This window comes from Balaenoptera ricei, chromosome 3 (assembly GCF_028023285.1).
Source record: "Balaenoptera ricei isolate mBalRic1 chromosome 3, mBalRic1.hap2, whole genome shotgun sequence".
Lineage (NCBI taxonomy): Eukaryota > Metazoa > Chordata > Mammalia > Artiodactyla > Balaenopteridae > Balaenoptera > Balaenoptera ricei.
The window spans coordinates 157,483,024-157,496,836 of NC_082641.1; the positions used below are offsets into that span (position 1 = coordinate 157,483,024).

General features: G+C 40.5%; 1 long non-coding RNA gene across 4 annotated transcripts in view; it reads left to right on the forward strand.

Moving 5' to 3' along the window:
• The first annotated feature begins 12,768 nt into the window (after positions 1 to 12,768).
• Positions 12,769 to 13,813, forward strand: part of LOC132362774 (uncharacterized) — a 47,394-nt gene continuing 46,349 nt past the window's right edge. For all 4 annotated transcript variants that reach the window (XR_009502485.1, XR_009502483.1, XR_009502484.1 and 1 more), the window contains exon 1: positions 12,769 to 12,963. This is a non-coding gene — a long non-coding RNA (uncharacterized LOC132362774). The remainder of the gene's footprint in view (positions 12,964 to 13,813) is intronic.

The window sequence follows — 13,813 nt, forward strand, 5'->3', positions numbered from 1 at the left end:
CTTCCTGTGTCCGAATGGACAGTGGACCAAGAGTGCTAGTTAGAAACATGAGTCTAATTTCAGTTGATTGTGTAATTCAGTGGATCAGAAAGTATTGTGTCCTCAACCCAAAATAGATGATTAGGAAATTGTAGCCTGGATATTTGGAATGAAGTGCTGGAGAAAGAGGTGGGTAGGTGTGGAGGCCTGGCTTTCTGGCATGCATCCCTAAAGCCCTTTTATCTTTTGTCTCAATGCTTCACCTCCAGAGTAGGTGTGTGAACACTGAGTTGCTGTGAAAAGTATTTGTTTCATACAACTTTATATACACAGACCCTGATGTAGTGTGTGGCATACAGTAGGAGTTCAGTAATTGTGAATGAATGAATGATGTCATCAGCTTATGTAACAGCTTGGCTGTACTATGTATAACAAAGCTACTCCAGGAATGAGGAGTCTTGGCATAACACATTCATTATAGAAAGGAACATTTTAGGTATCTATTAGAGAAATTCAGGACAAAGACATTTCTGTGCATCTAGTTCATCTTTATTTCTTCCTACCACCCTCCCTCAGCCAGCCTTCAGCATTTTGCCTTAAAGCTCTACGAGTCATTGAACAATTTTTTTCATGTTTTTTTAGGACAAAAAATTGATTAAAAGCAATCCATCCAGCATTGAGTCCTTACTTACTGAAGTCAGTATTGCTCTGTTCTGATTCCTTTCTCAGCCATTGTTTTTGTTCACTGGCCGATTCCATCAAATCCCTGTCCAGTCCTCCTGAGCTCCTAGGCTGCAGGCCTTTTCATTCTTCTTACCCTGCCCGAACCAGGCTTTATCCCTTCCGTCAAAAAACATTAGTGAATCTTGCATTGCCATTACCTCGTTTCAAAATAGGTATTTCATCCAGTTACAACATATATGTGCCTGAAATCAGGAAGATATCAAAAGCTGACTAACAGGAAATGTGATTATTGGCAGAAATGTTCTATTGAACAAGCTTAGAACTATCATTCTATTTATTTATAAGATAGAAAATGTACCTTTTCGTTGAGATGGGCAGATCAAGAGCTCCCCAGGTGTGGTTTCCTATGAATATTTACCAAGCTTAACCCAAGTTACTTTTTGTTATTTGGTGTTGAGTTAGAATCTCCCTGGTCCTGGTAGGTGGTGGTATTGGGTGTGGCATGGGATGAGGGGGCAGTGAGGACAGTGCCACAAAAAACGTATATACAATGGAATATTACTCAGCCATAAAAAGGAACGAAGTCGGGTCATTTGTAGAGATGTGGATGGATCTAGAGACTGTCATATAGAGTGAAGTAAGTCAGAAAGAGAAAAACAAATATTGTATATTAACGCAGATACGTGGAACCTAGGAAAATGGTACACAGATGAACTGGTTTGCAGGGCAGATATAGAGACACAGATGTAGAGAACAAACGTATGGACACCAAGGGGGGAAAGTGGAGGGGGGAGGGGTGGTGGTGTGATGAATTGGGAGATTGGGATTGACATGTATACACTGATGTGTATAAAATTGATGGCTAATAAGAACCTGCTGTATAAAAAAATAAATAAAATTCTAAAATTAAAAAAAAAAAACCAACAAACATGGGCACCAGGGTCTTAACTTTCTTTCATTTTAACTTGAGTTTTGAAGTGTATTTTCTACTACAACCCTTGCCTTTGAACTTTTTATGTTACTTCCTGGGGGTAGACAGTGTTGTGGAAGCTCACTAATCTTTCCTGCAGTGAGGAGAGGTGACAGGTTACCAGGGAAAAATAAGAGATCAAAGACTTTTTAATTTTTCTTTCTTTCTTTGTTTTTTAAGCACCTGCTTCTTCATGGATGCAATTGTCCAAAAAGTCAGGTAGGGAAATTGGACTTTTACATACCTGGCACTCTTACCGGGGAGAAGAGAATCATTATAAGCACGATTATTTTAGCAGCAATTTGCTAGATTAGTTTCTGAAGGATGTATGTGTATGTATTTCGCGTTTCACTCTTAGTTTCGTTCTTAGCTTAAGTCTTTCTCCACTAAAGGCAGAGTAGAAGCAAACACAAGTCAAGCTTTTTTTCTAGCTAGTAGACTTAAAACGAATGACTTCGGTAACTTAATTTAGAAGTTTTATGAAAAATTCTTAGAATGCAGTGATGGCATCATGAGAGGAGCAAAGGAAACAAAAAGCTGCTGACTTTCTTGTGGAAGAGAAGTAAGAATTTCATGAGATGGAGGTGTTAACAGCCTACCATTCATTTTACCAGAGGCTAAAACCAGTGTCACTAGCAAAGAGATATGTACCAGGCTATGGCTTCCTGATTTGAGGAACAGTTCTCAATAGCAGAAAATAGAAGTGTTCTCAGACATATGTTAGGTCTCTCACAATCTATCAGAAAAAAAAAAAAAATGATAGCAGTATGGAGATGAAAGAGAAGGAGAGAGGAAAAAGATTGACTGTCAAAATGTTACACGCAAGAATGCATTGAATGTCACTATTATAAGAGGTCTTACTGTAATTACATTTCCGATCTATTTGGATTTTCTTGTCTTAAATTCTTTTCAGTTGTCAGTTTGGTAAATGTCTCCTGTCGAGGTGTTTTTTTCCTTGCTGTTAAATTTCAGCACAGCATCATTCACCAAAACTGGGTAGGGTAGTACTGGGAATGTTTTCTACCTCAGCAAGAACCATAGATCATTTATGCTGGCAGATCTTCTCTTCCTGTTTCTACCGTGAGAAAGCATCAGACGCCAGCCTAGTAGTAGACAAACCATTAGATCAATAAGTATTCTGCTATTGATTTGCATTATTCACCCCATTTTAAAAAGTGACAAAATTATTCAACAAACATGGAACGCAGAGAGTTTCACTGAAGCTGTGGTTGTGATAAAGGCTATGGATAAAAGACATCTGCCAGGTAACAATCTGGACTGGTTTAAGCACTTGGATTTCCAAGGTTCTGTGCAAGAGCTGCTAGCTCATGATTTAGGACCCACGCACAGGAGAATTCAGGCTGCATTAATAGAAAAATATGACTTGCAGCCCTGGAGATGTGGCTTCAGAGGAAATGATGACTTAATGCTTGTGATCTGTAAGAATGTTAGTGTTTTGGGTCAAATAACCTATGCATTTTCTCAAGGGAGGTAGGTTTGGGGAAAAAAGGCAATAATTAAACTGAACATACCAACAAGGAAAAAATAATTTAACTGTTATGATGACTCATGTAGTTGGCAGCTTCAGGTAATGAGGTGCTCTGGATTAATTTTCCTGAGAGCAGAAACATATCCCTTTAAATGATGAAGCATGTTATCTTCATCAATCTTTGAAGAAAATATTTCCAAGGTACATTTTATATTCTCTTTTGTCAGTAGTATTCTTGACAATTTTTAGGACTAGAGACATAGTTTTGTTTTTGTTTTTAAAGAGTTTAAAGAACGATTTGATCTTTGAAAATCATGTTACATCGTTGGTCCCCAGTGTTTTCCTCTACAGTATATGAACTTTGGGTTAGATGATCATCAAGGTTCCTTCCATCTCTAATATTCTCTAAGTAAAGGGCTCTTGTGCACAATAAAATTTAAAACATAAGAATCATCGAGGGGGCTTGTTAAAAATGCAGATTCTTAGGTATCATTGTTGGAGGTTCTGATTCAGTTGGTTTGAGTGAGGCAAGAGAACCTATATCATAAATGGGTGCATACCCATGGCCATTTTGATGACCTCATTTTGAGAAACTGATTCTCTTTCCAGCCTCAGATAACAGATGTCATAACCATTTTTGGCCACCAGGGTACCGTTGCTGCCCTGCCCTCAGTGGTGTGAAGTTGTAAGGGGCTGACCAGACCCAGAGGCCTGTGCTTTGATAGTTTGCTTCTGATCCCATCCTCAGTATTAACTGTCACTTAGTTAATGTAGCTGCTGAGGAAAACCAGATAATCGAGCTGCAAATTAGGTGCCCTGCATTTGTACCTATGAGTCATTAAGTTTTCATCTCAGGCTGGGTAGGGGCGAGGGGAGGACTTCCATTTTCTCCTGTAGTCTACAGTGCATAAATGAGCCACGGCTATCTTAGACCCTGTTTGGAGGTCTCTTACTCTTCGTGTTCTTTGTCATCCTAAGAGTCAAGTTTCTGGAAGGGCGACATCAGGAGAAGTGGCAGATTTCTGTGTAAATATGTTAACATTTCACAGTGAGGTTTGGGGTCAGGGCTGTCCCTGACTTCTCTTTTAAATTTCTTTATTTTTTAAACAGTTTTATTGATGTATAATTCACATGCCATACAATTGACTCTTTTGAAGTATATGCAATTCAGTGGCTTTTAGTAAAATCTGTGAATTTATAGAGTTGTATGCACCTATCATGTAATCTAATTTTTGAACATTCCATCACCCTCCAAAAGAAACCTTGTGCCTATTTGGAATCACTCTCATTCCCACCCCCAGACCCATTCAACCGATAATTTACTTCTTACCTCTATAGATTTGCCTTTTGTAGACATTTCATATAAATGGGATCATACAGTATGTGGTCTCTTGTGTCTAGCTTCTTTTATCTAGCGTAATGTTTTTGAGGTTATGCAGTAGCATGTATCATATTGCCAAAGAATATTCTATAGTATGGATATACTACATTTTATTTATCCATCCACCAATTAATGAACATTTGGTTTGTTTCCACGTTTTCGCCGCTCTGGCTGATGTGTGCATATAGTTTTAATTTCACTTGGGTGGTTACCTAGGGGTAATTACCTGGATCATATGATGAATCAGTGTTTCAAAGTAGCGGTTTCGAATTTGACAATTCCACCAGCAATGCATGAGGGTTCCAGTTTCTCCATATCCTTGCCAACACTTGTTATTATTGGATACAAGTCCTTTATTGGATATATGATTTTCAAATATTTTTTCCTAGTTCATGGCACGTCTTTACTTTTTTAATGGTGTCTTTTGAAATGCATTATTTTTTATCTGAATGAAGCCCAGCTTATTTTTTTCTTTTATCAATATACTTTTTGGTGTCATAGCTAAGAAATCTTCGCCTGACCCAACATCAGTGTCTTGATGCTTACCTAAAATCTTGTAGGCTTTGTTCAATAGGAAGTGACCAGTGACACCTACTAGTTAGTGCCTTGTTTAAACAGATGAAAGATGAATATGCACGTTGTGGCCTGAACCTACTCTAATGAAAGCTTGCCGACAGTTTTCCTAAGGTCGTGAAGGTGCCGCAGCCAGACTGGACTCCTCCATCACCATGCCATGGCCTTCTGAGCATCTCTTCCTCATCTTAGTGCCTGCCAGCAGCAGAGGAAGGAGAACATAGGTCTTTCATGTACCTTTTTGTACTATGAGGCAGCACTGTGCCCTCCTTACTTTTTCAGAGCCTTAGGTAGAGGACCCTACCCTGAGGTGCCACAGCTGGAGGAACACAGCCCTTCTCTTTCTATAGGTTTTAGAGTGAGATATCGGGACAGTAGCTCACTCTCAGGCAACGAAAAACCAAACAAAAAACCACCCACTACCTTAGGGTTTTGTCCTAAGAATATGCTGGTTGCAGCCTCTGTAGGTAGACACCAGGCGTCCCTGAGAGCTTCTGATAGACTTGATACTTCTCCCCAATCCTGTTGTGTCTCTCCTGCTTTCCTAAAATACTAAGTAGTTTGTGTCCGCTTTCAGTTCTGGATTTTTCCCACTGCGTTTAGACTGGGAGAAACGTTATCAAATCCCAGCTTCATGAATGCCTGATTATCACTTGTAACTTTTGTCTCTTGAGCCTAGAAGGCATCTCTTGTGTATAAATGACACTGGACGTTAATATGCACCCTAAACTTGAATACAGTGCACATCTAGTAACAGCTTGTATAAAACGTGTTACTCCCCGAAGTAGTCCTAACACCTTATAATTGAAAAAGTGAGTTATAATTGACCAAATGCTTTCACAAATAGGATCCCTTTTGATCCTCACATCTCTGTGGGGAATTACTGCTCCTTTTTTAAAAAAATAAATTAATTTTATATTTATTTATTTTTGGCTGCGTTGGGTCGTTGCTGCGCGTGGGCTTTCTCTAGTTGAGGCGGGCGGGGGCTACTCTTCTTGCGGTGCGCGGGCTTCTCATTGCGCTGGCTTCTCTTGTTGCGGAGCACGGGCTCTAGGCGCGCGGGCTTCCGTCGTTGTGGCACACAGGCTCAGTAGTTGTGGCGCATGGGCTCAGTGGCTCCGCGGCATGTGGGATCTTCCCGGACCAGGGCTCGAACCCGTGTCTCCTGCATTGGCAGGCGATTCCTAACCACTGTGCCACCAGGGGAAGTCCCTACTGCTCCTTTTCTACGTATGAAGAAAACGTCTGGACTTCCCTGGTGGTATAGTGGTTAAGAAGCACCTGCCAATGCAGGAGACACGGGTTCGAGCCCTGGTCCGGGAAGATCCCACATGCCGCGGAGCCACTGAGTCCATGCGCCACAACTACTGAGCCTGCGCTCTAGAGCCCGCGAGCCACAACTACTGAGCCCACGTGCCTAGAGCCTGTGCTCTGCAACAAGAGAAGCCACTGCAATGAGAAGCCCGTGCACCGCAACGAGGAGTAGCCCCCGCCCGCCGCAACTAGAGAAAGCCCACGTGCAGCAACGATGACCCAACGCAGCCAAAAATAAAATATAAACAAAGAAACAAAAAAGACTTGTCAGAAGTCATTTATCCCCAAATATAGGATTTCTAACACCAAATTTGATGCCTTGCATGTAGCATCATGCTTCCTCTCCAAAGTAATAAAACTGAATTTTTGCAATTTTAAGCATATTAGACATGCCATGTTATATTAGACTTATGGTTAATCTATAAGCAGTCATTTACATTTGGAATGAGATCTGTAGACAGCGATATATATTCACTTTTTAGGACTTATTTCCTTCTCAAGCTTCTATTTCTTGCTACAAAGTAAAACGTTTTGTTTCCTGTTAAAGGAGTTCTAGGCATTGTCAGTGGGTAAGGTTTGTGGTGGTAGCCAGAGTACAGAGATCCTGAACGTGGGGACATCCTTTTGCCATTAAATTTCTACTGTGCCTGAAGCTGGGTTGAATAGTTTTAGGCTGTATGAGGTCCCAGGAAGACTCTTTGCCCACCCAGGGAGCAAAAGGCCCAGGAAAATTTCCATGTGATTTTAGCTGGACCCCATTTACTGGATGATTCATCCCTCCTTTCCTTAATTCCACGCCAGCTTTCTTCACCTAGGTTTTCTCCTTTTCCCGAGACCATTCTTATCGTGATCTCTTGTTTCACCACCTGTGGCTTAGGACCATATTTCTCCAAGTGTGGGCCCTTGAGCAGAAACATCAGTTTGTTAGAAATAGAAATTCGGAACCCACAAAATCTGCTTAGTCAGAAACTCGAGGGGATGGGGCCCAGCAGTCTGTCTTTGACACACCTTCCAGGTGATTCTGATGCATGCTCAAGTTTGAGAACCATTGGTGCAGTAGTTTTTTTTTTTTTTTTTTTTTTTTTAGCATTCCTTTAACCTTTCAAAGTGATTTATGAATTTCATCTGACTTACCACCCTTTAGGACAGCATTTTTCTCGCAGTGCTTTGTTTTTGGCCAAAATAAAGGGTTCCGTGGTCAGCTGGCATGGGAAAGACTACATTCTTATGCATACTTACTCTGTGCCCCCCATACCCTACCCCCAAAGTAGGTAAGGATTCTGGGGTCAGTTGCCAGGTTTCAAATTTTAGCTCTATCATTTAGTAGCTACTATTACTGCCACCTACTTACCTTAGTGATCTTTGGGGAAGTTACTTTCCTCTCTGAGCCTTTACTGTCTAGCTTGTAAACTCATGGAATAAAATGGCAATTACTTCTGTAGGAAGTTGTGAAGACTAAACAAAGTCATGCACATACAGTGACTCAGGTGGTGTTTGGCACGTGGAGAGCTTCCTTGAATGTCGTGGATCATACTGGCTATGACCCTTGTCATTGCCAGGACTGTACTAAATAAATAAATAACTCTCCATCGGTTATCTCTGGCGCTTGGCATTTTCACTGCTCATTTCTAAACCTGAACATTTGCCATGTGCTCCATTTTTCAATATTATACAAATGAGACTAGTTTTCACTAATATCCCGAGATAAACTATATTTGAAATTTTGCTTATTTCTTCCTTTTGTTTTCTGCCACCAAGCCGCTTTCCTATCTGGGGCAGAATATTTCTTTTGATAGTGATTTAATATTTTAAGCCTTTGTTGAAGAATGTTGTCTAAGATGTGTCGAAAGTCTAAATAAACATTATTTCCTGCCTCAGTTTATTTACCACTTCAAAAAATTTCAGGTGTTTTATATCTATTTCTCTTTATAGATACAGAATCTACCTATAGATATAGAATTAATACAGATATCTATAGATTCTATAACTTTACGGTGTTTCTTCTATTAGGTTATTTTTACTTCAGTGTCTGAGTCTATTCTTAATTAAAAATTCCATCAACCTACCCCATACTTCCAACAAATCCACAATGAATCTTATTTTATTGGGTCTTCTCCAGAGCCTTTGTAGGAGCCAAATTTGGGGCTATTTGGATGATTCTATCTAACTTTGCCTACAAATTCATAGTCGTCCTCAAGAGCATCCAGAACTCTGGTTGGATACCATTCCATCCTGGTGATTTATTTCACTTTTGTCAGTTAGGACGAGTACAACCCTTGCATTTTTCTTTCTTTACTTTAGCACAGTTGGACTGCTTCATAACAACATTTGTATCCAAATATCCTCTTCAGTAAAATATATCAGAATTTTGATTTATTCTCTTTTCTATCTTTTATTCATCCATGTACTCATGTTTGTAAGTCCAGCTGATTCTTGGCTGGCTTTCTACCAATAATAAAAGAAAAAAACAACAACCAGAAAGTCCTTAAATTTTTTTTTAGCATTCCTTTAACTCTACAAAGCGATTTATGAATTTCATCTGTCTTACCATCCTTTAGGACAATATTTTTCTCACAGACTTTTGTTTTTGGCCAAAATAAAGGGTTCCGTGGTGAGCTGGCATGGGAAAGACTACACTCTTATGCGTACTTACTCTGTGCCCCCCATACCCTACCCCCAAAGTAGGTTAGTGATTCATAATTCACAGTGGCATTTTGAAAGATTCTGAGATGTACTGCATAAAGAATCTAATAGATTAACTTTGACCTATTCACCCCCTCCCCCCCCGCCCCCCCCCGCATAAACACCTATCATCATCCCATGAGCTAATGTTGGATAGGACACCTCTGTGACCTTTTGGTTTAGGAGTTTCCTTATTCTCTTTTGGTCAGTCTTTGTGTGTTTAGATGTACTTCTCTTTTTGTCTTTGCTTATTTATTTCTTTGCTAGTTAGACTTGCTGGGTCTGTTTTCCTTTTGCATTCTCAATATTGATTTGAAAATTTTGTACTTGAACTTTCTGTAACACATCTTTGAAACGATTCCTTTCCTCTTTCTGTCATCTGGTCTCTGAGTGATTGTCTTTTTGTTTTCATGTTTCTTTAGAGTGTTAGCCCTGGATTGGGTCAGATAACTTATGGGGAGTACTTACAATGAGTTTTAGGTCTTGTACTTGTGAATATTTCTTTTTTCCATTTATGCTTTTCCCATACTTATTTTTTTGATAGGCTTCTGTGACCCAAGTTGAAATTTTATAATAATTTACTTTGAACAACAGAATAACTTTTGTTATCTTTCTGTATTCTATGTTGAAATGGTTATTTTCATACTTTTAATAAGAATGCTACTTTGGTACTACTGGTGGTTATAATGGTTTCAGCTGTTTTTTTAATTTACTTAATAGTTGATGTAAGATTTTTAAGCTTCATTGCTTGTGATAGGGAATTAGCAACTAAAATAGTATGTTAACATTTATATTTTCCAGTGAACCTACTCAGAAATTCACTTTTCCTTCACAGAATTTGGAACAGAACTTCATATTGCCTTGCAGTGCTTACTGCATACAAGCTATGCTCTTGTTTCTGCTTGCAGGCTCTTGCCAGGTGGTGTCATTTTGTCAATGACACCCATTCCTACCACTGCATTTGAAGTTGCAGACCTCCTTCCCCACACTACCTGTTCCCCTCTCTACTTCATTTTTGCCTTTTGTGTTGATCAATATGTAACAAACTATGCATTTTATTTATTCATTGTGTTTGTTCTCCTTTAATACAAGGTGAACTCCCTGAGGGCAAGTGTTTTCATCTGTTTGGTCACTGCTTTACCTCTACTGTCTAGAACAGTGTGACACATTATGGGTGCAGAGTAAGTTTTTTATTGAAGTACAGTTGATTTACAATGTTAATTTCTGCTGTATAGCAAAGAGACTCAGTTACATATATATGCATTCTTTCTCATACTTTTCCATTATGGTTTATCACAGGATATTGAATTTAGTTCCCTGTGCTGTATAGTAGGACCTTGTTGTTTATCCATCCTATATATAATAGTTTGCGTCTGCTAACCCCAAACTCTCAATCCATCTGTCCCCCATTGAATTCTTGATTTAAAAAAAATTTAATCTCAGGAGATGTAGAAAATGCATTCCATAACATTCAGTGTCTATTCATGATACAAAATGAACAGACTATCATTAGAAGGTATAAATATTCAGCAGATGTGATATTTAATGGTGAAACACTGAAAACATTCTTTTTTAATATTGGAAACAAGATAAGACGCCTTTCACCAACAAGATAAGATAATCCTTCTTTGCAGCATTATATAGGAAGTCTTACACAGGAAGAAAAAGAAGAATTCTTAGCATTGGAGAAGAAGAAACTGCTATCACTAGTCATTGAGGATATCTTGTCCCTGTAGAAAAACCAAAAGAATCTACAGATGAAGTATTCGAATGAATAAAAGTGGTTAGCAAGTATACTGCAAACAAAATCAATATACAAAATCAATTGCATTTCTGTACTCTGCTACAACTATTTAGAAAAGGCAATGAGATACCATTTATAATATTATCACAATTATAAAGTACCTAGGAATAACTCTAGCAAGAATAGGCAACAACTATATGGAGAAAATTATAGAACAAAGACACTTAAGAAAAACTAAAGGAATGGAGAAATAAATCTTATTTCAATAGAAAATTTCAATCTACAGAAGATGTGATTCTCCCCAAATTGTTTTAGAGGTTTTATGAAGCTAAAATGAATTTCCTTCACCTCCCTCCCCCACATAGAACATGCGAGCTGATTCTTAACAGCAAATGGAAGAGTGAATTGGGGATTTTTGACCTACTAGATATTAAGACTCGCTATTATAAAACTCTACCAATTAAGACAGCATGGTACTGAGCAGAAATAAAAATAGATGATTGGAAGAGATTAGAGAAGCCAGGCGCACAGCCGTACATTTATGGTAAAGGGGAATATATAAATATATATGTATATGTTTTGGGGTCAACCTTTAAGTTCTCTTAGCAAATTATAGTTATACATTGCAGTGTTATCAACTAGTCACCATGCTATACATTAGAACCTCAGAACTTATTCATCTTATAGCTTAAAGTTTGTAGACTTTATTTTTTTAGAGCAGTTTTATGTTCACAACAACATTGAGTGAAAGGTACAGGGATTTCCCACGTACCCCCTGTTCCCACATATGTATAGCCTCCACCATTATCAACTACTCAGCAGAGAAGTATATTTGTTACAATTGATGAATCTACATTTACACTTCATTAGCACCCAAAGTCCATAGTTTACATTAGGATTCACGCTTGGTGTTGTATGTTCTATGGGTTTTGACTAATGACATTATCCACCATTATGGTATCACTTAGTTGGAATCAAAGAGTATGTAGCCTTTCAGATTGGCTTCTTTCACTTAGTAATAAGCATTTAAAGTTCTTGCATATCTTTTCATGGGTTGATGGCTTATTTCTTTTTAGTGCTGAATAATATTCCATTATCTGGATGCACCAGTTTGTTTACCCATTCATCTACCGAAGGGCATCTTGGTGGCTTCCAAGTTTTGGCAATTATGAATAAAGCTGCTATGAAACATCTGTGTCCAGGTTTTTTTTTTTTTTGTGTCCAGGTTTTTGATGTGGACACAATTTTTCAACTCCTTTGTGTAAATACCAAGGAGTCCGATTGCTGGATCGTATAGTAAGAGTATGTTTAGTTTTGTAAGACACTGCCAAACTCTCTTCCAGAATGGCTGTACTATTTTGCATTCCCACCAGCAATGAATGAGCGTTCCTATTACTTCACATTCTTGCAAGTATTTGGGGCTGTCAGTGTTTGGATTTTCATTTTTCTAATAGGTAGGAGCATTGTCTTTAATTGACGGGGGGGGGGGGAATAAAGGAAGTAACTCAGATATTCATTAATATCAATAGAATGATCTTGATTAAGCATGGTCAGTCCCTGAGCTAGTGTCCTCCCGGACTGGGGAGTGCAGCGCGGGGCGGGGACTCGCAGAGAGGAGAACAGCGCATCAACCCCAGCGAGAGGCGCGCAGGTCTCGGGATGCGGAAGGCGGGCCGGCGCCGCGCTCCTCTCCGCCCCCGCGAGCGAGACGGTCACGTGCAGTGGAGGAGCTGACCTCCGAGGGCGGGCCTGGGAGGGGCGCCGCGCAGGTGGTTCAGGGTCGCCCGAGGCTAGGCGCGAGGCGGGCACTTGCGCAGCGCGGGGCGGAGTGCGAGCCGGGGCCGGAACCGCCGCGGGTGGGGAAGGGCGGTGAGGAGCCTGGGAGCGTGCCGGCCGCCGCAGGGGGAGGGGCGGGGCGGAGCCGCGGCGCGCGCGCCCGTCGGAGGGGGAGGGACAGAGCAGCCATTGGGCGCGCTCAGTGTGGCCGCTGCGAGTGTGGGGCGAGCGTGGACCGCGGCGCGGCGGTGCGACTCCTTCCCCGGCCCTTCTCCCCGCCGCAGGCGAGGGCACCGTGTGGCGGCGGCGGGGCCAGCGAGGCCGGAGGAGGCGGCTGTGCCCGGGCATGGTGGTCTGGGGCAACACGGAAGGTGAGCGACCCCCGGGCCGGCGGCGGGGGTGGGGGCGGGGTGGGACTGGCCTCGCGTCGCCGGGCGGCGGCCCAAGCGCGGGCGGCCTGAGGCGGGGCGGGGGCGGCGCGCCGGCCCGGCCCCCGCGGCTCTTGGTCTCGCGGCCTGGGCGGCCCGCGAGAAAAAAAAAAAAAAAAAGAACTTAAAAATTGAGAGTTGCATATATAATAAAATGGCCTGAAACTATACACAAGCATTGTCCCAAAACCAGTTTGCTGGTTTTGATACTGTAATATAGTTAGGTAAGATGTAACCATTGGAGGAAACTGGATGAAGCATACATAGGACTTCTCTGTACTATTTTTGCAACTTCTTTTTTACCTCTGATTTTTTCAAAATGAAAAAAAAAGTCAACAATTTTAGTGCTGTTTTCTTGTCGATGAAATCCTGTCCCGCCATGAAAGCAATGAATTACTGATAAAAACCGAGGGCTACATCTCAAAAACATCATATTGAATAAAAAAGCAAATAGCATAAAAAGATATAGTATAAAGCTCAGAACATACAACCTAAACAATATGTTATTTAGAGATACAGCTATGAGAAAATTAACAAGAAAAGCAAGTGAATGATAAGACACAATCTTGAAGATAATGTTTATCTCAAAGGACTAACGGAGGGTATGTGACCAAGAAAAGGGATTCAGGGTCCTCAAAGGTGATTGTAATGTTCTTTTCCTTAAATTTTTATTAATCACTATTTTATAACAACTCTGAAGTCTTAAAAATGTATAAACCTGATCTTTAGCATTTAATAATCACCTTTATTGAAAAGAGTAAAATTAAGTGAAAGGTGAATAAAATTCAGCAAC